Source organism: Pteronotus mesoamericanus, unplaced genomic scaffold (assembly GCF_021234165.1).
Source record: "Pteronotus mesoamericanus isolate MK-2021 breed Mesoamerican mustached bat unplaced genomic scaffold, CSHL_Meso_final scaffold_582, whole genome shotgun sequence".
Classification (NCBI taxonomy): domain Eukaryota; kingdom Metazoa; phylum Chordata; class Mammalia; order Chiroptera; family Mormoopidae; genus Pteronotus; species Pteronotus mesoamericanus.
Window position 1 is genome coordinate 388,798 of NW_026555323.1, and position 23,659 is coordinate 412,456.

At 79.1% G+C, this 23,659-nt stretch overlaps 20 non-coding genes across 20 annotated transcripts; all 20 read left to right on the top strand.

Annotated features, from left to right (window-relative positions):
• The first annotated feature begins 320 nt into the window (after nt 1-320).
• LOC129061295 (5S ribosomal RNA) lies at nt 321-439 on the top strand. Its single transcript, XR_008528127.1, has one exon. It is a non-coding gene; the product is annotated as a 5S ribosomal RNA (ribosomal RNA).
• Nucleotides 440-1,327: 888 nt separating this feature from the next.
• On the top strand, nt 1,328-1,446 carry LOC129061325 (5S ribosomal RNA). Its single transcript, XR_008528155.1, has one exon. It is a non-coding gene; the product is annotated as a 5S ribosomal RNA (ribosomal RNA).
• Nucleotides 1,447-2,685: 1,239 nt separating this feature from the next.
• Nucleotides 2,686-2,804, top strand: LOC129061336 (5S ribosomal RNA). Its single transcript, XR_008528166.1, has one exon. It is a non-coding gene; the product is annotated as a 5S ribosomal RNA (ribosomal RNA).
• Nucleotides 2,805-3,693: 889 nt separating this feature from the next.
• Nucleotides 3,694-3,812, top strand: LOC129061344 (5S ribosomal RNA). The gene has a single exon (XR_008528173.1). It is a non-coding gene; the product is annotated as a 5S ribosomal RNA (ribosomal RNA).
• A 1,230-nt stretch (nt 3,813-5,042) lies between these two features.
• On the top strand, nt 5,043-5,161 carry LOC129061355 (5S ribosomal RNA). The gene has a single exon (XR_008528184.1). It is a non-coding gene; the product is annotated as a 5S ribosomal RNA (ribosomal RNA).
• An 891-nt stretch (nt 5,162-6,052) lies between these two features.
• LOC129061301 (5S ribosomal RNA) lies at nt 6,053-6,171 on the top strand. Its single transcript, XR_008528133.1, has one exon. It is a non-coding gene; the product is annotated as a 5S ribosomal RNA (ribosomal RNA).
• Nucleotides 6,172-7,410: 1,239 nt separating this feature from the next.
• LOC129061313 (5S ribosomal RNA) lies at nt 7,411-7,529 on the top strand. Its single transcript, XR_008528144.1, has one exon. It is a non-coding gene; the product is annotated as a 5S ribosomal RNA (ribosomal RNA).
• Nucleotides 7,530-8,415: 886 nt separating this feature from the next.
• On the top strand, nt 8,416-8,534 carry LOC129061316 (5S ribosomal RNA). Its single transcript, XR_008528147.1, has one exon. It is a non-coding gene; the product is annotated as a 5S ribosomal RNA (ribosomal RNA).
• Nucleotides 8,535-9,772: 1,238 nt separating this feature from the next.
• LOC129061317 (5S ribosomal RNA) lies at nt 9,773-9,891 on the top strand. The gene has a single exon (XR_008528148.1). It is a non-coding gene; the product is annotated as a 5S ribosomal RNA (ribosomal RNA).
• An 886-nt stretch (nt 9,892-10,777) lies between these two features.
• On the top strand, nt 10,778-10,896 carry LOC129061318 (5S ribosomal RNA). Its single transcript, XR_008528149.1, has one exon. It is a non-coding gene; the product is annotated as a 5S ribosomal RNA (ribosomal RNA).
• Nucleotides 10,897-12,134: 1,238 nt separating this feature from the next.
• LOC129061319 (5S ribosomal RNA) lies at nt 12,135-12,253 on the top strand. The gene has a single exon (XR_008528150.1). It is a non-coding gene; the product is annotated as a 5S ribosomal RNA (ribosomal RNA).
• Nucleotides 12,254-13,138: 885 nt separating this feature from the next.
• On the top strand, nt 13,139-13,257 carry LOC129061320 (5S ribosomal RNA). The gene has a single exon (XR_008528151.1). It is a non-coding gene; the product is annotated as a 5S ribosomal RNA (ribosomal RNA).
• Nucleotides 13,258-14,495: 1,238 nt separating this feature from the next.
• Nucleotides 14,496-14,614, top strand: LOC129061322 (5S ribosomal RNA). The gene has a single exon (XR_008528152.1). It is a non-coding gene; the product is annotated as a 5S ribosomal RNA (ribosomal RNA).
• An 885-nt stretch (nt 14,615-15,499) lies between these two features.
• Nucleotides 15,500-15,618, top strand: LOC129061323 (5S ribosomal RNA). Its single transcript, XR_008528153.1, has one exon. It is a non-coding gene; the product is annotated as a 5S ribosomal RNA (ribosomal RNA).
• Nucleotides 15,619-16,856: 1,238 nt separating this feature from the next.
• On the top strand, nt 16,857-16,975 carry LOC129061324 (5S ribosomal RNA). Its single transcript, XR_008528154.1, has one exon. It is a non-coding gene; the product is annotated as a 5S ribosomal RNA (ribosomal RNA).
• Nucleotides 16,976-17,863: 888 nt separating this feature from the next.
• On the top strand, nt 17,864-17,982 carry LOC129061326 (5S ribosomal RNA). The gene has a single exon (XR_008528156.1). It is a non-coding gene; the product is annotated as a 5S ribosomal RNA (ribosomal RNA).
• Nucleotides 17,983-19,220: 1,238 nt separating this feature from the next.
• LOC129061327 (5S ribosomal RNA) lies at nt 19,221-19,339 on the top strand. Its single transcript, XR_008528157.1, has one exon. It is a non-coding gene; the product is annotated as a 5S ribosomal RNA (ribosomal RNA).
• Nucleotides 19,340-20,225: 886 nt separating this feature from the next.
• On the top strand, nt 20,226-20,344 carry LOC129061328 (5S ribosomal RNA). The gene has a single exon (XR_008528158.1). It is a non-coding gene; the product is annotated as a 5S ribosomal RNA (ribosomal RNA).
• A 1,238-nt stretch (nt 20,345-21,582) lies between these two features.
• Nucleotides 21,583-21,701, top strand: LOC129061329 (5S ribosomal RNA). Its single transcript, XR_008528159.1, has one exon. It is a non-coding gene; the product is annotated as a 5S ribosomal RNA (ribosomal RNA).
• Nucleotides 21,702-22,585: 884 nt separating this feature from the next.
• Nucleotides 22,586-22,704, top strand: LOC129061330 (5S ribosomal RNA). Its single transcript, XR_008528160.1, has one exon. It is a non-coding gene; the product is annotated as a 5S ribosomal RNA (ribosomal RNA).
• Nucleotides 22,705-23,659: the final 955 nt, after the last annotated feature.

Consider the following 23,659-nt stretch of genomic DNA (forward strand, 5'->3'; position numbering starts at 1 on the left):
CGCGCCCCGTGGGCCGCGCGCGGCCGGTCGGGCCGCCCCGTCGGACACACGTCCCCGCGGCCTGTCAGCCTCGAGGGTCCCGCGTCTCCGGCCCACGCCGCCTTGACGCCCTCCCGCCATCCGGGCCGGCGGCGCCGGAGCGCCTGCCAGTGCCTGGCGCCGGCGGCGGCCCCTGTTCCTTTGGAAGGGGGCGCGGGCCGGCGGGAGGCGGGGCGAGAGCGGCAGGGCGCGAGGCCTCGAGCTCCGGGCCCGCGCTGCGCGGCCGGGCGGCCCGGGGCGCCGGGCCCAGGCTCCTGAGGCTCGCGGACGCGGCTGCTCGCGTCTACGGCCATACCACCCTGAACGCGCCCGATCTCGTCTGATCTCGGAAGCTAAGCAGGGTCGGGCCTGGTTAGTACTTGGATGGGAGACCGCCTGGGAATACCGGGTGCTGTAGGCTTTTTCTCCCTCCTCTTTTCTTTTCTCCCCCTCCTCTCCGCGTTGGCTTTCCCCCGCACGCCCCCCCGCCCCCGCTCCCTCGGCCGCGGGACGGTCCGGCGGCCCACCCGCGGGGCTCGAGGCCGGGGCCGGGGAGGCCGCCAGGCCTGCTCCGGGACCCCGGAGCCCCACCGACCGGGACAAGCAGCTGCCCGGCCCCCGGGGGCGGCGGTCGGGGTCGCCCACCCTCCCGGTGCGCGGGCGCGGGGGCCCCTGGGGCGGGGGAGGGGTGGGGGGGGGTGGCGCGGGGGCGCCCCTGGCGGCCTGTGGCTGACCTCCTGGCTCTCCGTCCTTCCCATCCAGAGTTCCTCCCCCCACCCCCCTGCAGCTGTCCCTGGGCGGCCCTGTCCCGCTGCCCTGGGGCTGGCCCTGGGCGACCTGAGCCCAGGACGGCGGGGCAGGTGCGAGGCCCGGGCAGGTGCGAGGCTCGGGCGGAGCGTGACAGGGAAAGCGGCGCCCGCGCGCGACGGAGCTCGGGGCACGTTGACGCCTGACCCGGCGGCCCGCGGCGCCGGCCCGGGGAGTGGGGGGGTCGGTTGCCGGGGGAGGGGGCCGGGGGGGGGCGGTGGGGGGCGGGGCTCCTCGGGCTCCCGGGGGCTGCGTCCCGCGCCTCTGACCCTGAGTCAGAGAGGCTCTTGGTTGGTTACCCGCTGTGCTGAAAGAGAGTGCGACGCGGGGTGGGGACGTCAGGGCGCTTGGGAAGAGATCTAAGCGGGGCGGTAGGGAGGCGGGCTCGGGGTTTCAAAGCGCAGACTCGCCGGGCGCGCGACACAGACGGGGCGTCGATGCGCGACGAGGCGGCCGGGGCGCCGGGCCCAGGCTCCTGAGGCTCGCGGACGCGGCTGCTCGCGTCTACGGCCATACCACCCTGAACGCGCCCGATCTCGTCTGATCTCGGAAGCTAAGCAGGGTCGGGCCTGGTTAGTACTTGGATGGGAGACCGCCTGGGAATACCGGGTGCTGTAGGCTTTTTCTCCCTCCTCTTTTCTTTTCTCCCCCTCCTCTCCGCGTTGGCTTTCCCCCGCACGCCCCCCGCCCCCGCTCCCTCGGCCGCGGGACGGCCCGGCGGCCCACCCGCGGGGCTCGAGGCCGGGGCCGGGGAGGCCGCCAGGCCTGCTCCGGGACCCCGGAGCCCCACCGACCGGGACAAGGAGCTGCCCGGCCCGGCCCCGGGCCCCGAGCCCCGGCGGCCGCGGTCGGGGTCGCCCGCCCATCCCGGCGCGCCAGCCGTCGAGGCGACTCCGACCCCACCTCCCCACCCCCGGGCCTCGGGCGGCGGGGGCAGGGTCGGTGCCCCTTGGGGGACGGTGGCGCCCGTCCGCCGCCCTCCCCAGCGCGATGCCCGCGCTCCTGCCTTGGGGCGCCGCGCCGGCCCGTCAGCGCTCCCTCGCGACGAGACCCCCGGCGCCCTGGGCCGGCCGCTCGGCACCCGGCGGGGCAGGGGCGGCACGTGCGAGGCTCGGGGAGAGCGGCGGGAGCGCGCGAGCGCGGGGCGGGGCCGGTCGGCCCCGGGGCGCCTAGGCAGGCCCCCTCGGGGCTCCGGGAGGCCGCCGCCCGCGTCCACGGCCACAGCGCCCTGAGCGCGCCTGGGCGGGGTCGGGCCGCGGCCGGCGCCCGGGCCGGGGCCGGGGGTCCCGGCGGGTGGGGATGTGGCTTTTCTCCGCTTCCTGGGGCCGGCGGAAACGCCCGCCCGCGGTGGGGACCGGCCCGCGGCCCCCGCGGCCCCCGCGGCCCCGGCTGCCCCGTCTGCCGCGGGGCTGGCCGGGGATCCCCGCCACGACCTGGCCCCTCGGCGCCGCGAGGGCGGCAGCCCCCGCGCCAGGGCGGGACTCCGGAGCCCCACGAGCAGGGCGCCAGGACCCCGCGCTCCCCGCACGGCCCGCCCCCTGCGCCCCGTGGGCCGCGCGCGGCCGGTCGGGCCGCCCCGTCGGACACACGTCCCCCGCGGCCTGTCAGCCTCGAGGGTCCCGCGTCTCCGGCCCACGCCGCCTTGACGCCCTCCCGCCATCCGGGCCGGCGGCGCCGGAGCGCCTGCCAGTGCCTGGCGCCGGCGGCGGCCCCTGTTCCTTTGGAAGGGGGCGCGGGCCGGCGGGAGGCGGGGCGAGAGCGGCAGGGCGCGAGGCCTCGAGCTCCGGGCCCGCGCTGCGCGGCCGGGCGGCCCGGGGCGCCCGGCCCAGGCTCTTGAGGCTCGCGGACGCGGCTGCTCGCGTCTACGGCCATACCACCCTGAACGCGCCCGATCTCGTCTGATCTCGGAAGCTAAGCAGGGTCGGGCCTGGTTAGTACTTGGATGGGAGACCGCCTGGGAATACCGGGTGCTGTAGGCTTTTTCTCCCTCCTCTTTTCTTTTCTCCCCCTCCTCTCCGCGTTGGCTTTCCCCCGCACGCCCCCCCGCCCCCGCTCCCTCGGCCGCGGGACGGTCCGGCGGCCCACCCGCGGGGCTCGAGGCCGGGGCCGGGGAGGCCGCCAGGCCTGCTCCGGGACCCCGGAGCCCCACCGACCGGGACAAGCAGCTGCCCGGCCCCCGGGGGGCGGCGGTCGGGGTCGCCCACCCTCCCGGTGCGCGGGCGCGGGGGCCCCTGGGGCGGGGGAGGGGTGGGGGGGGTGGCGCGGGGGCGCCCCTGGCGGCCTGTGGCTGACCTCCTGGCTCTCCGTCCTTCCCATCCAGAGTTCCTCCCCCCACCCCCCTGCAGCTGTCCCTGGGCGGCCCTGTCCCGCTGCCCTGGGGCTGGCCCTGGGCGACCTGAGCCCAGGACGGCGGGGCAGGTGCGAGGCCCGGGCAGGTGCGAGGCTCGGGCGGAGCGTGACAGGGAAAGCGGCGCCCGCGCGCGACGGAGCTCGGGGCACGTTGACGCCTGACCCGGCGGCCCGCGGCGCCGGCCCGGGGAGTGGGGGGTCGGTTGCCGGGGGAGGGGGCCGGGGGGGGGGGCGGTGGGGGGCGGGGCTCCTCGGGCTCCCGGGGGCTGCGTCCCGCGCCTCTGACCCTGAGTCAGAGAGGCTCTTGGTTGGTTACCCGCTGTGCTGAAAGAGAGTGCGACGCGGGGTGGGGACGTCAGGGCGCTTGGGAAGAGATCTAAGCGGGGCGGTAGGGAGGCGGGCTCGGGGTTTCAAAGCGCAGACTCGCCGGGCGCGCGACACAGACGGGGCGTCGATGCGCGACGAGGCGGCCGGGGCGCCGGGCCCAGGCTCCTGAGGCTCGCGGACGCGGCTGCTCGCGTCTACGGCCATACCACCCTGAACGCGCCCGATCTCGTCTGATCTCGGAAGCTAAGCAGGGTCGGGCCTGGTTAGTACTTGGATGGGAGACCGCCTGGGAATACCGGGTGCTGTAGGCTTTTTCTCCCTCCTCTTTTCTTTTCTCCCCCTCCTCTCCGCGTTGGCTTTCCCCCGCACGCCCCCCGCCCCCGCTCCCTCGGCCGCGGGACGGCCCGGCGGCCCACCCGCGGGGCTCGAGGCCGGGGCCGGGGAGGCCGCCAGGCCTGCTCCGGGACCCCGGAGCCCCACCGACCGGGACAAGGAGCTGCCCGGCCCGGCCCCGGGCCCCGAGCCCCGGCGGCCGCGGTCGGGGTCGCCCGCCCATCCCGGCGCGCCAGCCGTCGAGGCGACTCCGACCCCACCTCCCCACCCCCGGGCCTCGGGCGGCGGGGGCAGGGTCGGTGCCCCTTGGGGGACGGTGGCGCCCGTCCGCCGCCCTCCCCAGCGCGATGCCCGCGCTCCTGCCTTGGGGCGCCGCGCCGGCCCGTCAGCGCTCCCTCGCGACGAGACCCCCCGGCGCCCTGGGCCGGCCGCTCGGCACCCGGCGGGGCAGGGGCGGCACGTGCGAGGCTCGGGGAGAGCGGCGGGAGCGCGCGAGCGCGGGGCGGGGCCGGTCGGCCCCGGGGCGCCTAGGCAGGCCCCCTCGGGGCTCCGGGAGGCCGCCGCCCGCGTCCACGGCCACAGCGCCCTGAGCGCGCCTGGGCGGGGTCGGGCCGCGGCCGGCGCCCGGGCCGGGGCCGGGGGTCCCGGCGGGTGGGGATGTGGCTTTTCTCCGCTTCCTGGGGCCGGCGGAAACGCCCGCCCGCGGTGGGGACCGGCCCGCGGCCCCCGCGGCCCCGGCTGCCCCGTCTGCCGCGGGGCTGGCCGGGGATCCCCGCCACGACCTGGCCCCTCGGCGCCGCGAGGGCGGCAGCCCCCGCGCCAGGGCGGGACTCCGGAGCCCCACGAGCAGGGCGCCAGGACCCCGCGCTCCCCGCACGGCCCGCCCCCTGCGCCCCGTGGGCCGCGCGCGGCCGGTCGGGCCGCCCCGTCGGACACACGTCCCCGCGGCCTGTCAGCCTCGAGGGTCCCGCGTCTCCGGCCCACGCCGCCTTGACGCCCTCCCGCCATCCGGGCCGGCGGCGCCGGAGCGCCTGCCAGTGCCTGGCGCCGGCGGCGGCCCCTGTTCCTTTGGAAGGGGGCGCGGGCCGGCGGGAGGCGGGGCGAGAGCGGCAGGGCGCGAGGCCTCGAGCTCCGGGCCCGCGCTGCGCGGCCGGGCGGCCCGGGGCGCCCGGCCCAGGCTCTTGAGGCTCGCGGACGCGGCTGCTCGCGTCTACGGCCATACCACCCTGAACGCGCCCGATCTCGTCTGATCTCGGAAGCTAAGCAGGGTCGGGCCTGGTTAGTACTTGGATGGGAGACCGCCTGGGAATACCGGGTGCTGTAGGCTTTTTCTCCCTCCTCTTTTCTTTTCTCCCCCTCCTCTCCGCGTTGGCTTTCCCCCGCACGCCCCCCGCCCCCGCTCCCTTGGCCGCGGGACGGTCCGGCGGCCCACCCGCGGGGCTCGAGGCCGGGGCCGGGGAGGCCGCCAGGCCTGCTCCGGGACCCCGGAGCCCCACCGACCGGGACAAGCAGCTGCCCGGCCCCCGGGGGCGGCGGTCGGGGTCGCCCACCCTCCCGGTGCGCGGGCGCGGGGGCCCCTGGGGCGGGGGAGGGGTGGGGGGGGTGGCGCGGGGGCGCCCCTGGCGGCCTGTGGCTGACCTCCTGGCTCTCCGTCCTTCCCATCCAGAGTTCCTCCCCCCACCCCCCTGCAGCTGTCCCTGGGCGGCCCTGTCCCGCTGCCCTGGGGCTGGCCCTGGGCGACCTGAGCCCAGGACGGCGGGGCAGGTGCGAGGCCCGGGCAGGTGCGAGGCTCGGGCGGAGCGTGACAGGGAAAGCGGCGCCCGCGCGCGACGGAGCTCGGGGCACGTTGACGCCTGACCCGGCGGCCCGCGGCGCCGGCCCGGGGAGTGGGGGGTCCGTTGCCCGGGGGGGGGGGGGTGTGGGCGTGGGGGCGGTGGGGGGCGGGGCTCCTCGGGCTCCCGGGGGCTGCGTCCCGCGCCTCTGACCCTGAGTCAGAGAGGCTCTTGGTTGGTTACCCGCTGTGCTGAAAGAGAGTGCGACGCGGGGTGGGGACGTCAGGGCGCTTGGGAAGAGATCTAAGCGGGGCGGTAGGGAGGCGGGCTCGGGGTTTCAAAGCGCAGACTCGCCGGGCGCGCGACACAGACGGGGCGTCGATGCGCGACGAGGCGGCCGGGGCGCCGGGCCCAGGCTCCTGAGGCTCGCGGACGCGGCTGCTCGCGTCTACGGCCATACCACCCTGAACGCGCCCGATCTCGTCTGATCTCGGAAGCTAAGCAGGGTCGGGCCTGGTTAGTACTTGGATGGGAGACCGCCTGGGAATACCGGGTGCTGTAGGCTTTTTCTCCCTCCTCTTTTCTTTTCTCCCCCTCCTCTCCGCGTTGGCTTTCCCCCGCACGCCCCCCCGCCCCCGCTCCCTCGGCCGCGGGACGGCCCGGCGGCCCACCCGCGGGGCTCGAGGCCGGGGCCGGGGAGGCCGCCAGGCCTGCTCCGGGACCCCGGAGCCCCACCGACCGGGACAAGGAGCTGCCCGGCCCGGCCCCGGGCCCCGAGCCCCGGCGGCCGCGGTCGGGGTCGCCCGCCCATCCCGGCGCGCCAGCCGTCGAGGCGACTCCGACCCCACCTCCCCACCCCCGGGCCTCGGGCGGCGGGGGCAGGGTCGGTGCCCCTTGGGGGACGGTGGCGCCCGTCCGCCGCCCTCCCCAGCGCGATGCCCGCGCTCCTGCCTTGGGGCGCCGCGCCGGCCCGTCAGCGCTCCCTCGCGACGAGACCCCCGGCGCCCTGGGCCGGCCGCTCGGCACCCGGCGGGGCAGGGGCGGCACGTGCGAGGCTCGGGGAGAGCGGCGGGAGCGCGCGAGCGCGGGGCGGGGCCGGTCGGCCCCGGGGCGCCTAGGCAGGCCCCCTCGGGGCTCCGGGAGGCCGCCGCCCGCGTCCACGGCCACAGCGCCCTGAGCGCGCCTGGGCGGGGTCGGGCCGCGGCCGGCGCCCGGGCCGGGGCCGGGGGTCCCGGCGGGTGGGGATGTGGCTTTTCTCCGCTTCCTGGGGCCGGCGGAAACGCCCGCCCGCGGTGGGGACCGGCCCGCGGCCCCCGCGGCCCCCGCGGCCCCGGCTGCCCCGTCTGCCGCGGGGCTGGCCGGGGATCCCCGCCACGACCTGGCCCCTCGGCGCCGCGAGGGCGGCAGCCCCCGCGCCAGGGCGGGACTCCGGAGCCCCACGAGCAGGGCGCCAGGACCCCGCGCTCCCCGCACGGCCCGCCCCCTGCGCCCCGTGGGCCGCGCGCGGCCGGTCGGGCCGCCCCGTCGGACACACGTCCCCGCGGCCTGTCAGCCTCGAGGGTCCCGCGTCTCCGGCCCACGCCGCCTTGACGCCCTCCCGCCATCCGGGCCGGCGGCGCCGGAGCGCCTGCCAGTGCCTGGCGCCGGCGGCGGCCCCTGTTCCTTTGGAAGGGGGCGCGGGCCGGCGGGAGGCGGGGCGAGAGCGGCAGGGCGCGAGGCCTCGAGCTCCGGGCCCGCGCTGCGCGGCCGGGCGGCCCGGGGCGCCCGGCCCAGGCTCTTGAGGCTCGCGGACGCGGCTGCTCGCGTCTACGGCCATACCACCCTGAACGCGCCCGATCTCGTCTGATCTCGGAAGCTAAGCAGGGTCGGGCCTGGTTAGTACTTGGATGGGAGACCGCCTGGGAATACCGGGTGCTGTAGGCTTTTTCTCCCTCCTCTTTTCTTTTCTCCCCCTCCTCTCCGCGTTGGCTTTCCCCCGCACGCCCCCCGCCCCCGCTCCCTTGGCCGCGGGACGGTCCGGCGGCCCACCCGCGGGGCTCGAGGCCGGGGCCGGGGAGGCCGCCAGGCCTGCTCCGGGACCCCGGAGCCCCACCGACCGGGACAAGCAGCTGCCCGGCCCCCGGGGGCGGCGGTCGGGGTCGCCCACCCTCCCGGTGCGCGGGCGCGGGGGCCCCTGGGGCGGGGGAGGGGTGGGGGGGGTGGCGCGGGGGCGCCCCTGGCGGCCTGTGGCTGACCTCCTGGCTCTCCGTCCTTCCCATCCAGAGTTCCTCCCCCCACCCCCCTGCAGCTGTCCCTGGGCGGCCCTGTCCCGCTGCCCTGGGGCTGGCCCTGGGCGACCTGAGCCCAGGACGGCGGGGCAGGTGCGAGGCCCGGGCAGGTGCGAGGCTCGGGCGGAGCGTGACAGGGAAAGCGGCGCCCGCGCGCGACGGAGCTCGGGGCTCGTTGACGCCTGACCCGGCGGCCCGCGGCGCCGGCCCGGGGAGTGGGGGGTCGGTTGCCGGGGGAGGGGGCCGGGGGGGGGGCGGTGGGGGGCGGGGCTCCTCGGGCTCCCGGGGGCTGCGTCCCGCGCCTCTGACCCTGAGTCAGAGAGGCTCTTGGTTGGTTACCCGCTGTGCTGAAAGAGAGTGCGACGCGGGGTGGGGACGTCAGGGCGCTTGGGAAGAGATCTAAGCGGGGCGGTAGGGAGGCGGGCTCGGGGTTTCAAAGCGCAGACTCGCCGGGCGCGCGACACAGACGGGGCGTCGATGCGCGACGAGGCGGCCGGGGCGCCGGGCCCAGGCTCCTGAGGCTCGCGGACGCGGCTGCTCGCGTCTACGGCCATACCACCCTGAACGCGCCCGATCTCGTCTGATCTCGGAAGCTAAGCAGGGTCGGGCCTGGTTAGTACTTGGATGGGAGACCGCCTGGGAATACCGGGTGCTGTAGGCTTTTTCTCCCTCCTCTTTTCTTTTCTCCCCCTCCTCTCCGCGTTGGCTTTCCCCCGCACGCCCCCCGCCCCCGCTCCCTCGGCCGCGGGACGGCCCGGCGGCCCACCCGCGGGGCTCGAGGCCGGGGCCGGGGAGGCCGCCAGGCCTGCTCCGGGACCCCGGAGCCCCACCGACCGGGACAAGGAGCTGCCCGGCCCGGCCCCGGGCCCCGAGCCCCGGCGGCCGCGGTCGGGGTCGCCCGCCCATCCCGGCGCGCCAGCCGTCGAGGCGACTCCGACCCCACCTCCCCACCCCCGGGCCTCGGGCGGCGGGGGCAGGGTCGGTGCCCCTTGGGGGACGGTGGCGCCCGTCCGCCGCCCTCCCCAGCGCGATGCCCGCGCTCCTGCCTTGGGGCGCCGCGCCGGCCCGTCAGCGCTCCCTCGCGACGAGACCCCCGGCGCCCTGGGCCGGCCGCTCGGCACCCGGCGGGGCAGGGGCGGCACGTGCGAGGCTCGGGGAGAGCGGCGGGAGCGCGCGAGCGCGGGGCGGGGCCGGTCGGCCCCGGGGCGCCTAGGCAGGCCCCCTCGGGGCTCCGGGAGGCCGCCGCCCGCGTCCACGGCCACAGCGCCCTGAGCGCGCCTGGGCGGGGTCGGGCCGCGGCCGGCGCCCGGGCCGGGGCCGGGGGTCCCGGCGGGTGGGGATGTGGCTTTTCTCCGCTTCCTGGGGCCGGCGGAAACGCCCGCCCGCGGTGGGGACCGGCCCGCGGCCCCCGCGGCCCCCGCGGCCCCGGCTGCCCCGTCTGCCGCGGGGCTGGCCGGGGATCCCCGCCACGACCTGGCCCCTCGGCGCCGCGAGGGCGGCAGCCCCCGCGCCAGGGCGGGACTCCGGAGCCCCACGAGCAGGGCGCCAGGACCCCGCGCTCCCCGCACGGCCCGCCCCCTGCGCCCCGTGGGCCGCGCGCGGCCGGTCGGGCCGCCCCGTCGGACACACGTCCCCGCGGCCTGTCAGCCTCGAGGGTCCCGCGTCTCCGGCCCACGCCGCCTTGACGCCCTCCCGCCATCCGGGCCGGCGGCGCCGGAGCGCCTGCCAGTGCCTGGCGCCGGCGGCGGCCCCTGTTCCTTTGGAAGGGGGCGCGGGCCGGCGGGAGGCGGGGCGAGAGCGGCAGGGCGCGAGGCCTCGAGCTCCGGGCCCGCGCTGCGCGGCCGGGCGGCCCGGGGCGCCCGGCCCAGGCTCTTGAGGCTCGCGGACGCGGCTGCTCGCGTCTACGGCCATACCACCCTGAACGCGCCCGATCTCGTCTGATCTCGGAAGCTAAGCAGGGTCGGGCCTGGTTAGTACTTGGATGGGAGACCGCCTGGGAATACCGGGTGCTGTAGGCTTTTTCTCCCTCCTCTTTTCTTTTCTCCCCCTCCTCTCCGCGTTGGCTTTCCCCCGCACGCCCCCCGCCCCCGCTCCCTCGGCCGCGGGACGGTCCGGCGGCCCACCCGCGGGGCTCGAGGCCGGGGCCGGGGAGGCCGCCAGGCCTGCTCCGGGACCCCGGAGCCCCACCGACCGGGACAAGCAGCTGCCCGGCCCCCGGGGGCGGCGGTCGGGGTCGCCCACCCTCCCGGTGCGCGGGCGCGGGGGCCCCTGGGGCGGGGGAGGGGTGGGGGGGTGGCGCGGGGGCGCCCCTGGCGGCCTGTGGCTGACCTCCTGGCTCTCCGTCCTTCCCATCCAGAGTTCCTCCCCCCACCCCCCTGCAGCTGTCCCTGGGCGGCCCTGTCCCGCTGCCCTGGGGCTGGCCCTGGGCGACCTGAGCCCAGGACGGCGGGGCAGGTGCGAGGCCCGGGCAGGTGCGAGGCTCGGGCGGAGCGTGACAGGGAAAGCGGCGCCCGCGCGCGACGGAGCTCGGGGCTCGTTGACGCCTGACCCGGCGGCCCGCGGCGCCGGCCCGGGGAGTGGGGGGGTCGGTTGCCGGGGGAGGGGGCCGGGGGGGGGGCGGTGGGGGGCGGGGCTCCTCGGGCTCCCGGGGGCTGCGTCCCGCGCCTCTGACCCTGAGTCAGAGAGGCTCTTGGTTGGTTACCCGCTGTGCTGAAAGAGAGTGCGACGCGGGGTGGGGACGTCAGGGCGCTTGGGAAGAGATCTAAGCGGGGCGGTAGGGAGGCGGGCTCGGGGTTTCAAAGCGCAGACTCGCCGGGCGCGCGACACAGACGGGGCGTCGATGCGCGACGAGGCGGCCGGGGCGCCGGGCCCAGGCTCCTGAGGCTCGCGGACGCGGCTGCTCGCGTCTACGGCCATACCACCCTGAACGCGCCCGATCTCGTCTGATCTCGGAAGCTAAGCAGGGTCGGGCCTGGTTAGTACTTGGATGGGAGACCGCCTGGGAATACCGGGTGCTGTAGGCTTTTTCTCCCTCCTCTTTTCTTTTCTCCCCCTCCTCTCCGCGTTGGCTTTCCCCCGCACGCCCCCCGCCCCCGCTCCCTCGGCCGCGGGACGGCCCGGCGGCCCACCCGCGGGGCTCGAGGCCGGGGCCGGGGAGGCCGCCAGGCCTGCTCCGGGACCCCGGAGCCCCACCGACCGGGACAAGGAGCTGCCCGGCCCGGCCCCGGGCCCCGAGCCCCGGCGGCCGCGGTCGGGGTCGCCCGCCCATCCCGGCGCGCCAGCCGTCGAGGCGACTCCGACCCCACCTCCCCACCCCCGGGCCTCGGGCGGCGGGGGCAGGGTCGGTGCCCCTTGGGGGACGGTGGCGCCCGTCCGCCGCCCTCCCCAGCGCGATGCCCGCGCTCCTGCCTTGGGGCGCCGCGCCGGCCCGTCAGCGCTCCCTCGCGACGAGACCCCCGGCGCCCTGGGCCGGCCGCTCGGCACCCGGCGGGGCAGGGGCGGCACGTGCGAGGCTCGGGGAGAGCGGCGGGAGCGCGCGAGCGCGGGGCGGGGCCGGTCGGCCCCGGGGCGCCTAGGCAGGCCCCCTCGGGGCTCCGGGAGGCCGCCGCCCGCGTCCACGGCCACAGCGCCCTGAGCGCGCCTGGGCGGGGTCGGGCCGCGGCCGGCGCCCGGGCCGGGGCCGGGGGTCCCGGCGGGTGGGGATGTGGCTTTTCTCCGCTTCCTGGGGCCGGCGGAAACGCCCGCCCGCGGTGGGGACCGGCCCGCGGCCCCCGCGGCCCCCGCGGCCCCGGCTGCCCCGTCTGCCGCGGGGCTGGCCGGGGATCCCCGCCACGACCTGGCCCCTCGGCGCCGCGAGGGCGGCAGCCCCCGCGCCAGGGCGGGACTCCGGAGCCCCACGAGCAGGGCGCCAGGACCCCGCGCTCCCCGCACGGCCCGCCCCCTGCGCCCCGTGGGCCGCGCGCGGCCGGTCGGGCCGCCCCGTCGGACACACGTCCCCGCGGCCTGTCAGCCTCGAGGGTCCCGCGTCTCCGGCCCACGCCGCCTTGACGCCCTCCCGCCATCCGGGCCGGCGGCGCCGGAGCGCCTGCCAGTGCCTGGCGCCGGCGGCGGCCCCTGTTCCTTTGGAAGGGGGCGCGGGCCGGCGGGAGGCGGGGCGAGAGCGGCAGGGCGCGAGGCCTCGAGCTCCGGGCCCGCGCTGCGCGGCCGGGCGGCCCGGGGCGCCCGGCCCAGGCTCTTGAGGCTCGCGGACGCGGCTGCTCGCGTCTACGGCCATACCACCCTGAACGCGCCCGATCTCGTCTGATCTCGGAAGCTAAGCAGGGTCGGGCCTGGTTAGTACTTGGATGGGAGACCGCCTGGGAATACCGGGTGCTGTAGGCTTTTTCTCCCTCCTCTTTTCTTTTCTCCCCCTCCTCTCCGCGTTGGCTTTCCCCCGCACGCCCCCCGCCCCCGCTCCCTTGGCCGCGGGACGGTCCGGCGGCCCACCCGCGGGGCTCGAGGCCGGGGCCGGGGAGGCCGCCAGGCCTGCTCCGGGACCCCGGAGCCCCACCGACCGGGACAAGCAGCTGCCCGGCCCCCGGGGGCGGCGGTCGGGGTCGCCCACCCTCCCGGTGCGCGGGCGCGGGGGCCCCTGGGGCGGGGGAGGGGTGGGGGGGTGGCGCGGGGGCGCCCCTGGCGGCCTGTGGCTGACCTCCTGGCTCTCCGTCCTTCCCATCCAGAGTTCCTCCCCCCACCCCCCTGCAGCTGTCCCTGGGCGGCCCTGTCCCGCTGCCCTGGGGCTGGCCCTGGGCGACCTGAGCCCAGGACGGCGGGGCAGGTGCGAGGCCCGGGCAGGTGCGAGGCTCGGGCGGAGCGTGACAGGGAAAGCGGCGCCCGCGCGCGACGGAGCTCGGGGCTCGTTGACGCCTGACCCGGCGGCCCGCGGCGCCGGCCCGGGGAGTGGGGGGTCGGTTGCCGGGGGAGGGGGCCGGGGGGGGGGCGGTGGGGGGCGGGGCTCCTCGGGCTCCCGGGGGCTGCGTCCCGCGCCTCTGACCCTGAGTCAGAGAGGCTCTTGGTTGGTTACCAGCTGTGCTGAAAGAGAGTGCGACGCGGGGTGGGGACGTCCGGGCGCTTGGGAAGAGATCTAAGCGGGGCGGTAGGGAGGCGGGCTCGGGGTTTCAAAGCGCAGACTCGCCGGGCGCGCGACACAGACGGGGCGTCGATGCGCGACGAGGCGGCCGGGGCGCCGGGCCCAGGCTCCTGAGGCTCGCGGACGCGGCTGCTCGCGTCTACGGCCATACCACCCTGAACGCGCCCGATCTCGTCTGATCTCGGAAGCTAAGCAGGGTCGGGCCTGGTTAGTACTTGGATGGGAGACCGCCTGGGAATACCGGGTGCTGTAGGCTTTTTCTCCCTCCTCTTTTCTTTTCTCCCCCTCCTCTCCGCGTTGGCTTTCCCCCGCACGCCCCCCGCCCCCGCTCCCTCGGCCGCGGGACGGCCCGGCGGCCCACCCGCGGGGCTCGAGGCCGGGGCCGGGGAGGCCGCCAGGCCTGCTCCGGGACCCCGGAGCCCCACCGACCGGGACAAGGAGCTGCCCGGCCCGGCCCCGGGCCCCGAGCCCCGGCGGCCGCGGTCGGGGTCGCCCGCCCATCCCGGCGCGCCAGCCGTCGAGGCGACTCCGACCCCACCTCCCCACCCCCGGGCCTCGGGCGGCGGGGGCAGGGTCGGTGCCCCTTGGGGGACGGTGGCGCCCGTCCGCCGCCCTCCCCAGCGCGATGCCCGCGCTCCTGCCTTGGGGCGCCGCGCCGGCCCGTCAGCGCTCCCTCGCGACGAGACCCCCGGCGCCCTGGGCCGGCCGCTCGGCACCCGGCGGGGCAGGGGCGGCACGTGCGAGGCTCGGGGAGAGCGGCGGGAGCGCGCGAGCGCGGGGCGGGGCCGGTCGGCCCCGGGGCGCCTAGGCAGGCCCCCTCGGGGCTCCGGGAGGCCGCCGCCCGCGTCCACGGCCACAGCGCCCTGAGCGCGCCTGGGCGGGGTCGGGCCGCGGCCGGCGCCCGGGCCGGGGCCGGGGGTCCCGGCGGGTGGGGATGTGGCTTTTCTCCGCTTCCTGGGGCCGGCGGAAACGCCCGCCCGCGGTGGGGACCGGCCCGCGGCCCCCGCGGCCCCCGCGGCCCCGGCTGCCCCGTCTGCCGCGGGGCTGGCCGGGGATCCCCGCCACGACCTGGCCCCTCGGCGCCGCGAGGGCGGCAGCCCCCGCGCCAGGGCGGGACTCCGGAGCCCCACGAGCAGGGCGCCAGGACCCCGCGCTCCCCGCACGGCCCGCCCCCTGCGCCCCGTGGGCCGCGCGCGGCCGGTCGGGCCGCCCCGTCGGACACACGTCCCCGCGGCCTGTCAGCCTCGAGGGTCCCGCGTCTCCGGCCCACGCCGCCTTGACGCCCTCCCGCCATCCGGGCCGGCGGCGCCGGAGCGCCTGCCAGTGCCTGGCGCCGGCGGCGGCCCCTGTTCCTTTGGAAGGGGGCGCGGGCCGGCGGGAGGCGGGGCGAGAGCGGCAGGGCGCGAGGCCTCGAGCTCCGGGCCCGCGCTGCGCGGCCGGGCGGCCCGGGGCGCCCGGCCCAGGCTCTTGAGGCTCGCGGACGCGGCTGCTCGCGTCTACGGCCATACCACCCTGAACGCGCCCGATCTCGTCTGATCTCGGAAGCTAAGCAGGGTCGGGCCTGGTTAGTACTTGGATGGGAGACCGCCTGGGAATACCGGGTGCTGTAGGCTTTTTCTCCCTCCTCTTTTCTTTTCTCCCCCTCCTCTCCGCGTTGGCTTTCCCCCGCACGCCCCCCGCCCCCGCTCCCTCGGCCGCGGGACGGTCCGGCGGCCCACCCGCGGGGCTCGAGGCCGGGGCCGGGGAGGCCGCCAGGCCTGCTCCGGGACCCCGGAGCCCCACCGACCGGGACAAGCAGCTGCCCGGCCCCCGGGGGCGGCGGTCGGGGTCGCCCACCCTCCCGGTGCGCGGGCGCGGGGGCCCCTGGGGCGGGGGAGGGGTGGGGGGGTGGCGCGGGGGCGCCCCTGGCGGCCTGTGGCTGACCTCCTGGCTCTCCGTCCTTCCCATCCAGAGTTCCTCCCCCCACCCCCCTGCAGCTGTCCCTGGGCGGCCCTGTCCCGCTGCCCTGGGGCTGGCCCTGGGCGACCTGAGCCCAGGACGGCGGGGCAGGTGCGAGGCCCGGGCAGGTGCGAGGCTCGGGCGGAGCGTGACAGGGAAAGCGGCGCCCGCGCGCGACGGAGCTCGGGGCTCGTTGACGCCTGACCCGGCGGCCCGCGGCGCCGGCCCGGGGAGTGGGGGGTCGGTTGCCGGGGGGGGGGGGCCGGGGGGGGGCGGTGGGGGGCGGGGCTCCTCGGGCTCCCGGGGGCTGCGTCCCGCGCCTCTGACCCTGAGTCAGAGAGGCTCTTGGTTGGTTACCCGCTGTGCTGAAAGAGAGTGCGACGCGGGGTGGGGACGTCAGGGCGCTTGGGAAGAGATCTAAGCGGGGCGGTAGGGAGGCGGGCTCGGGGTTTCAAAGCGCAGACTCGCCGGGCGCGCGACACAGACGGGGCGTCGATGCGCGACGAGGCGGCCGGGGCGCCGGGCCCAGGCTCCTGAGGCTCGCGGACGCGGCTGCTCGCGTCTACGGCCATACCACCCTGAACGCGCCCGATCTCGTCTGATCTCGGAAGCTAAGCAGGGTCGGGCCTGGTTAGTACTTGGATGGGAGACCGCCTGGGAATACCGGGTGCTGTAGGCTTTTTCTCCCTCCTCTTTTCTTTTCTCCCCCTCCTCTCCGCGTTGGCTTTCCCCCGCACGCCCCCCGCCCCCGCTCCCTCGGCCGCGGGACGGCCCGGCGGCCCACCCGCGGGGCTCGAGGCCGGGGCCGGGGAGGCCGCCAGGCCTGCTCCGGGACCCCGGAGCCCCACCGACCGGGACAAGGAGCTGCCCGGCCCGGCCCCGGGCCCCGAGCCCCGGCGGCCGCGGTCGGGGTCGCCCGCCCATCCCGGCGCGCCAGCCGTCGAGGCGACTCCGACCCCACCTCCCCACCCCCGGGCCTCGGGCGGCGGGGGCAGGGTCGGTGCCCCTTGGGGGACGGTGGCGCCCGTCCGCCGCCCTCCCCAGCGCGATGCCCGCGCTCCTGCCTTGGGGCGCCGCGCCGGCCCGTCAGCGCTCCCTCGCGACGAGACCCCCGGCGCCCTGGGCCGGCCGCTCGGCACCCGGCGGGGCAGGGGCGGCACGTGCGAGGCTCGGGGAGAGCGGCGGGAGCGCGCGAGCGCGGGGCGGGGCCGGTCGGCCCCGGGGCGCCTAGGCAGGCCCCCTCGGGGCTCCGGGAGGCCGCCGCCCGCGTCCACGGCCACAGCGCCCTGAGCGCGCCTGGGCGGGGTCGGGCCGCGGCCGGCGCCCGGGCCGGGGCCGGGGGTCCCGGCGGGTGGGGATGTGGCTTTTCTCCGCTTCCTGGGGCCGGCGGAAACGCCCGCCCGCGGTGGGGACCGGCCCGCGGCCCCCGCGGCCCCCGCGGCCCCGGCTGCCCCGTCTGCCGCGGGGCTGGCCGGGGATCCCCGCCACGACCTGGCCCCTCGGCGCCGCGAGGGCGGCAGCCCCCGCGCCAGGGCGGGACTCCGGAGCCCCACGAGCAGGGCGCCAGGACCCCGCGCTCCCCGCACGGCCCGCCCCCTGCGCCCCGTGGGCCGCGCGCGGCCGGTCGGGCCGCCCCGTCGGACACACGTCCCCGCGGCCTGTCAGCCTCGAGGGTCCCGCGTCTCCGGCCCACGCCGCCTTGACGCCCTCCCGCCATCCGGGCCGGCGGCGCCGGAGCGCCTGCCAGTGCCTGGCGCCGGCGGCGGCCCCTGTTCCTTTGGAAGGGGGCGCGGGCCGGCGGGAGGCGGGGCGAGAGCGGCAGGGCGCGAGGCCTCGAGCTCCGGGCCCGCGCTGCGCGGCCGGGCGGCCCGGGGCGCCCGGCCCAGGCTCTTGAGGCTCGCGGACGCGGCTGCTCGCGTCTACGGCCATACCACCCTGAACGCGCCCGATCTCGTCTGATCTCGGAAGCTAAGCAGGGTCGGGCCTGGTTAGTACTTGGATGGGAGACCGCCTGGGAATACCGGGTGCTGTAGGCTTTTTCTCCCTCCTCTTTTCTTTTCTCCCCCTCCTCTCCGCGTTGGCTTTCCCCCGCACGCCCCCCGCCCCCGCTCCCTTGGCCGCGGGACGGTCCGGCGGCCCACCCGCGGGGCTCGAGGCCGGGGCCGGGGAGGCCGCCAGGCCTGCTCCGGGACCCCGGAGCCCCACCGACCGGGACAAGCAGCTGCCCGGCCCCCGGGGGCGGCGGTCGGGGTCGCCCACCCTCCCGGTGCGCGGGCGCGGGGGCCCCTGGGGCGGGGGAGGGGTGGGGGGGGTGGCGCGGGGGCGCCCCTGGCGGCCTGTGGCTGACCTCCTGGCTCTCCGTCCTTCCCATCCAGAGTTCCTCCCCCCACCCCCCTGCAGCTGTCCCTGGGCGGCCCTGTCCCGCTGCCCTGGGGCTGGCCCTGGGCGACCTGAGCCCAGGACGGCGGGGCAGGTGCGAGGCCCGGGCAGGTGCGAGGCTCGGGCGGAGCGTGACAGGGAAAGCGGCGCCCGCGCGCGACGGAGCTCGGGGCTCGTTGACGCCTGACCCGGCGGCCCGCGGCGCCGGCCCGGGGAGTGGGGGGTCGGTTGCCGGGGGAGGGGGCCGGGGGGGGGGGGCGGGGGGGGGCGGGGCTCCTCGGGCTCCCGGGGGCTGCGTCCCGCGCCTCTGACCCTGAGTCAGAGAGGCTCTTGGTTGGTTACCCGCTGTGCTGAAAGAGAGTGCGACGCGGGGTGGGGACGTCAGGGCGCTTGGGAAGAGATCTAAGCGGGGCGGTAGGGAGGCGGGCTCGGGGTTTCAAAGCGCAGACTCGCCGGGCGCGCGACACAGACGGGGCGTCGATGCGCGACGAGGCGGCCGGGGCGCCGGGCCCAGGCTCCTGAGGCTCGCGGACGCGGCTGCTCGCGTCTACGGCCATACCACCCTGAACGCGCCCGATCTCGTCTGATCTCGGAAGCTAAGCAGGGTCGGGCCTGGTTAGTACTTGGATGGGAGACCGCCTGGGAATACCGGGTGCTGTAGGCTTTTTCTCCCTCCTCTTTTCTTTTCTCCCCCTCCTCTCCGCGTTGGCTTTCCCCCGCACGCCCCCCGCCCCCGCTCCCTCGGCCGCGGGACGGCCCGGCGGCCCACCCGCGGGGCTCGAGGCCGGGGCCGGGGAGGCCGCCAGGCCTGCTCCGGGACCCCGGAGCCCCACCGACCGGGACAAGGAGCTGCCCGGCCCGGCCCCGGGCCCCGAGCCCCGGCGGCCGCGGTCGGGGTCGCCCGCCCATCCCGGCGCGCCAGCCGTCGAGGCGACTCCGACCCCACCTCCCCACCCCCGGGCCTCGGGCGGCGGGGGCAGGGTCGGTGCCCCTTGGGGGACGGTGGCGCCCGTCCGCCGCCCTCCCCAGCGCGATGCCCGCGCTCCTGCCTTGGGGCGCCGCGCCGGCCCGTCAGCGCTCCCTCGCGACGAGACCCCCGGCGCCCTGGGCCGGCCGCTCGGCACCCGGCGGGGCAGGGGCGGCACGTGCGAGGCTCGGGGAGAGCGGCGGGAGCGCGCGAGCGCGGGGCGGGGCCGGTCGGCCCCGGGGCGCCTAGGCAGGCCCCCTCGGGGCTCCGGGAGGCCGCCGCCCGCGTCCACGGCCACAGCGCCCTGAGCGCGCCTGGGCGGGGTCGGGCCGCGGCCGGCGCCCGGGCCGGGGCCGGGGGTCCCGGCGGGTGGGGATGTGGCTTTTCTCCGCTTCCTGGGGCCGGCGGAAACGCCCGCCCGCGGTGGGGACCGGCCCGCGGCCCCCGCGGCCCCCGCGGCCCCGGCTGCCCCGTCTGCCGCGGGGCTGGCCGGGGATCCCCGCCACGACCTGGCCCCTCGGCGCCGCGAGGGCGGCAGCCCCCGCGCCAGGGCGGGACTCCGGAGCCCCACGAGCAGGGCGCCAGGACCCCGCGCTCCCCGCACGGCCCGCCCCCTGCGCCCCGTGGGCCGCGCGCGGCCGGTCGGGCCGCCCCGTCGGACACACGTCCCCGCGGCCTGTCAGCCTCGAGGGTCCCGCGTCTCCGGCCCACGCCGCCTTGACGCCCTCCCGCCATCCGGGCCGGCGGCGCCGGAGCGCCTGCCAGTGCCTGGCGCCGGCGGCGGCCCCTGTTCCTTTGGAAGGGGGCGCGGGCCGGCGGGAGGCGGGGCGAGAGCGGCAGGGCGCGAGGCCTCGAGCTCCGGGCCCGCGCTGCGCGGCCGGGCGGCCCGGGGCGCCCGGCCCAGGCTCTTGAGGCTCGCGGACGCGGCTGCTCGCGTCTACGGCCATACCACCCTGAACGCGCCCGATCTCGTCTGATCTCGGAAGCTAAGCAGGGTCGGGCCTGGTTAGTACTTGGATGGGAGACCGCCTGGGAATACCGGGTGCTGTAGGCTTTTTCTCCCTCCTCTTTTCTTTTCTCCCCCTCCTCTCCGCGTTGGCTTTCCCCCGCACGCCCCCCGCCCCCGCTCCCTCGGCCGCGGGACGGTCCGGCGGCCCACCCGCGGGGCTCGAGGCCGGGGCCGGGGAGGCCGCCAGGCCTGCTCCGGGACCCCGGAGCCCCACCGACCGGGACAAGCAGCTGCCCGGCCCCCGGGGGCGGCGGTCGGGGTCGCCCACCCTCCCGGTGCGCGGGCGCGGGGGCCCCTGGGGCGGGGGAGGGGTGGGGGGGGTGGCGCGGGGGCGCCCCTGGCGGCCTGTGGCTGACCTCCTGGCTCTCCGTCCTTCCCATCCAGAGTTCCTCCCCCCACCCCCCTGCAGCTGTCCCTGGGCGGCCCTGTCCCGCTGCCCTGGGGCTGGCCCTGGGCGACCTGAGCCCAGGACGGCGGGGGCAGGTGCGAGGCCCGGGCAGGTGCGAGGCTCGGGCGGAGCGTGACAGGGAAAGCGGCGCCCGCGCGCGACGGAGCTCGGGGCTCGTTGACGCCTGACCCGGCGGCCCGCGGCGCCGGCCCGGGGAGTGGGGGGTCGGTTGCCGGGGGAGGGGGCCGGGGGGGGGCGGTGGGGGGCGGGGCTCCTCGGGCTCCCGGGGGCTGCGTCCCGCGCCTCTGACCCTGAGTCAGAGAGGCTCTTGGTTGGTTACCAGCTGTGCTGAAAGAGAGTGCGACGCGGGGTGGGGACGTCCGGGCGCTTGGGAAGAGATCTAAGCGGGGCGGTAGGGAGGCGGGCTCGGGGTTTCAAAGCGCAGACTCGCCGGGCGCGCGACACAGACGGGGCGTCGATGCGCGACGAGGCGGCCGGGGCGCCGGGCCCAGGCTCCTGAGGCTCGCGGACGCGGCTGCTCGCGTCTACGGCCATACCACCCTGAACGCGCCCGATCTCGTCTGATCTCGGAAGCTAAGCAGGGTCGGGCCTGGTTAGTACTTGGATGGGAGACCGCCTGGGAATACCGGGTGCTGTAGGCTTTTTCTCCCTCCTCTTTTCTTTTCTCCCCCTCCTCTCCGCGTTGGCTTTCCCCCGCACGCCCCCCGCCCCCGCTCCCTCGGCCGCGGGACGGCCCGGCGGCCCACCCGCGGGGCTCGAGGCCGGGGCCGGGGAGGCCGCCAGGCCTGCTCCGGGACCCCGGAGCCCCACCGACCGGGACAAGGAGCTGCCCGGCCCGGCCCCGGGCCCCGAGCCCCGGCGGCCGCGGTCGGGGTCGCCCGCCCATCCCGGCGCGCCAGCCGTCGAGGCGACTCCGACCCCACCTCCCCACCCCCGGGCCTCGGGCGGCGGGGGCAGGGTCGGTGCCCCTTGGGGGACGGTGGCGCCCGTCCGCCGCCCTCCCCAGCGCGATGCCCGCGCTCCTGCCTTGGGGCGCCGCGCCGGCCCGTCAGCGCTCCCTCGCGACGAGACCCCCGGCGCCCTGGGCCGGCCGCTCGGCACCCGGCGGGGCAGGGGCGGCACGTGCGAGGCTCGGGGAGAGCGGCGGGAGCGCGCGAGCGCGGGGCGGGGCCGGTCGGCCCCGGGGCGCCTAGGCAGGCCCCCTCGGGGCTCCGGGAGGCCGCCGCCCGCGTCCACGGCCACAGCGCCCTGAGCGCGCCTGGGCGGGGTCGGGCCGCGGCCGGCGCCCGGGCCGGGGCCGGGGGTCCCGGCGGGTGGGGATGTGGCTTTTCTCCGCTTCCTGGGGCCGGCGGAAACGCCCGCCCGCGGTGGGGACCGGCCCGCGGCCCCCGCGGCCCCCGCGGCCCCGGCTGCCCCGTCTGCCGCGGGGCTGGCCGGGGATCCCCGCCACGACCTGGCCCCTCGGCGCCGCGAGGGCGGCAGCCCCCGCGCCAGGGCGGGACTCCGGAGCCCCACGAGCAGGGCGCCAGGACCCCGCGCTCCCCGCACGGCCCGCCCCCTGCGCCCCGTGGGCCGCGCGCGGCCGGTCGGGCCGCCCCGTCGGACACACGTCCCCGCGGCCTGTCAGCCTCGAGGGTCCCGCGTCTCCGGCCCACGCCGCCTTGACGCCCTCCCGCCATCCGGGCCGGCGGCGCCGGAGCGCCTGCCAGTGCCTGGCGCCGGCGGCGGCCCCTGTTCCTTTGGAAGGGGGCGCGGGCCGGCGGGAGGCGGGGCGAGAGCGGCAGGGCGCGAGGCCTCGAGCTCCGGGCCCGCGCTGCGCGGCCGGGCGGCCCGGGGCGCCCGGCCCAGGCTCTTGAGGCTCGCGGACGCGGCTGCTCGCGTCTACGGCCATACCACCCTGAACGCGCCCGATCTCGTCTGATCTCGGAAGCTAAGCAGGGTCGGGCCTGGTTAGTACTTGGATGGGAGACCGCCTGGGAATACCGGGTGCTGTAGGCTTTTTCTCCCTCCTCTTTTCTTTTCTCCCCCTCCTCTCCGCGTTGGCTTTCCCCCGCACGCCCCCCGCCCCCGCTCCCTCGGCCGCGGGACGGTCCGGCGGCCCACCCGCGGGGCTCGAGGCCGGGGCCGGGGAGGCCGCCAGGCCTGCTCCGGGACCCCGGAGCCCCACCGACCGGGACAAGCAGCTGCCCGGCCCCCGGGGGCGGCGGTCGGGGTCGCCCACCCTCCCGGTGCGCGGGCGCGGGGGCCCCTGGGGCGGGGGAGGGGTGGGGGGGTGGCGCGGGGGCGCCCCTGGCGGCCTGTGGCTGACCTCCTGGCTCTCCGTCCTTCCCATCCAGAGTTCCTCCCCCCACCCCCCTGCAGCTGTCCCTGGGCGGCCCTGTCCCGCTGCCCTGGGGCTGGCCCTGGGCGACCTGAGCCCAGGACGGCGGGGCAGGTGCGAGGCCCGGGCAGGTGCGAGGCTCGGGCGGAGCGTGACAGGGAAAGCGGCGCCCGCGCGCGACGGAGCTCGGGGCACGTTGACGCCTGACCCGGCGGCCCGCGGCGCCGGCCCGGGGAGTGGGGGGTCGGTTGCCGGGGGAGGGGGCCGGGGGGGGGCGGTGGGGGGCGGGGCTCCTCGGGCTCCCGGGGGCTGCGTCCCGCGCCTCTGACCCTGAGTCAGAGAGGCTCTTGGTTGGTTACCAGCTGTGCTGAAAGAGAGTGCGACGCGGGGTGGGGACGTCCGGGCGCTTGGGAAGAGATCTAAGCGGGGCGGTAGGGAGCCGGGCTCGGGGTTTCAAAGCGCAGACTCGCCGGGCGCGCGACACAGACGGGGCGTCGATGCGCGACGAGGCGGCCGGGGCGCCGGGCCCAGGCTCCTGAGGCTCGCGGACGCGGCTGCTCGCGTCTACGGCCATACCACCCTGAACGCGCCCGATCTCGTCTGATCTCGGAAGCTAAGCAGGGTCGGGCCTGGTTAGTACTTGGATGGGAGACCGCCTGGGAATACCGGGTGCTGTAGGCTTTTTCTCCCTCCTCTTTTCTTTTCTCCCCCTCCTCTCCGCGTTGGCTTTCCCCCGCACGCCCCCCGCCCCCGCTCCCTCGGCCGCGGGACGGCCCGGCGGCCCACCCGCGGGGCTCGAGGCCGGGGCCGGGGAGGCCGCCAGGCCTGCTCCGGGACCCCGGAGCCCCACCGACCGGGACAAGGAGCTGCCCGGCCCGGCCCCGGGCCCCGAGCCCCGGCGGCCGCGGTCGGGGTCGCCCGCCCATCCCGGCGCGCCAGCCGTCGAGGCGACTCCGACCCCACCTCCCCACCCCCGGGCCTCGGGCGGCGGGGGCAGGGTCGGTGCCCCTTGGGGGACGGTGGCGCCCGTCCGCCGCCCTCCCCAGCGCGATGCCCGCGCTCCTGCCTTGGGGCGCCGCGCCGGCCCGTCAGCGCTCCCTCGCGACGAGACCCCCGGCGCCCTGGGCCGGCCGCTCGGCACCCGGCGGGGCAGGGGCGGCACGTGCGAGGCTCGGGGAGAGCGGCGGGAGCGCGCGAGCGCGGGGCGGGGCCGGTCGGCCCCGGGGCGCCTAGGCAGGCCCCCTCGGGGCTCCGGGAGGCCGCCGCCCGCGTCCACGGCCACAGCGCCCTGAGCGCGCCTGGGCGGGGTCGGGCCGCGGCCGGCGCCCGGGCCGGGGCCGGGGGTCCCGGCGGGTGGGGATGTGGCTTTTCTCCGCTTCCTGGGGCCGGCGGAAACGCCCGCCCGCGGTGGGGACCGGCCCGCGGCCCCCGCGGCCCCCGCGGCCCCGGCTGCCCCGTCTGCCGCGGGGCTGGCCGGGGATCCCCGCCACGACCTGGCCCCTCGGCGCCGCGAGGGCGGCAGCCCCCGCGCCAGGGCGGGACTCCGGAGCCCCACGAGCAGGGCGCCAGGACCCCGCGCTCCCCGCACGGCCCGCCCCCTGCGCCCCGTGGGCCGCGCGCGGCCGGTCGGGCCGCC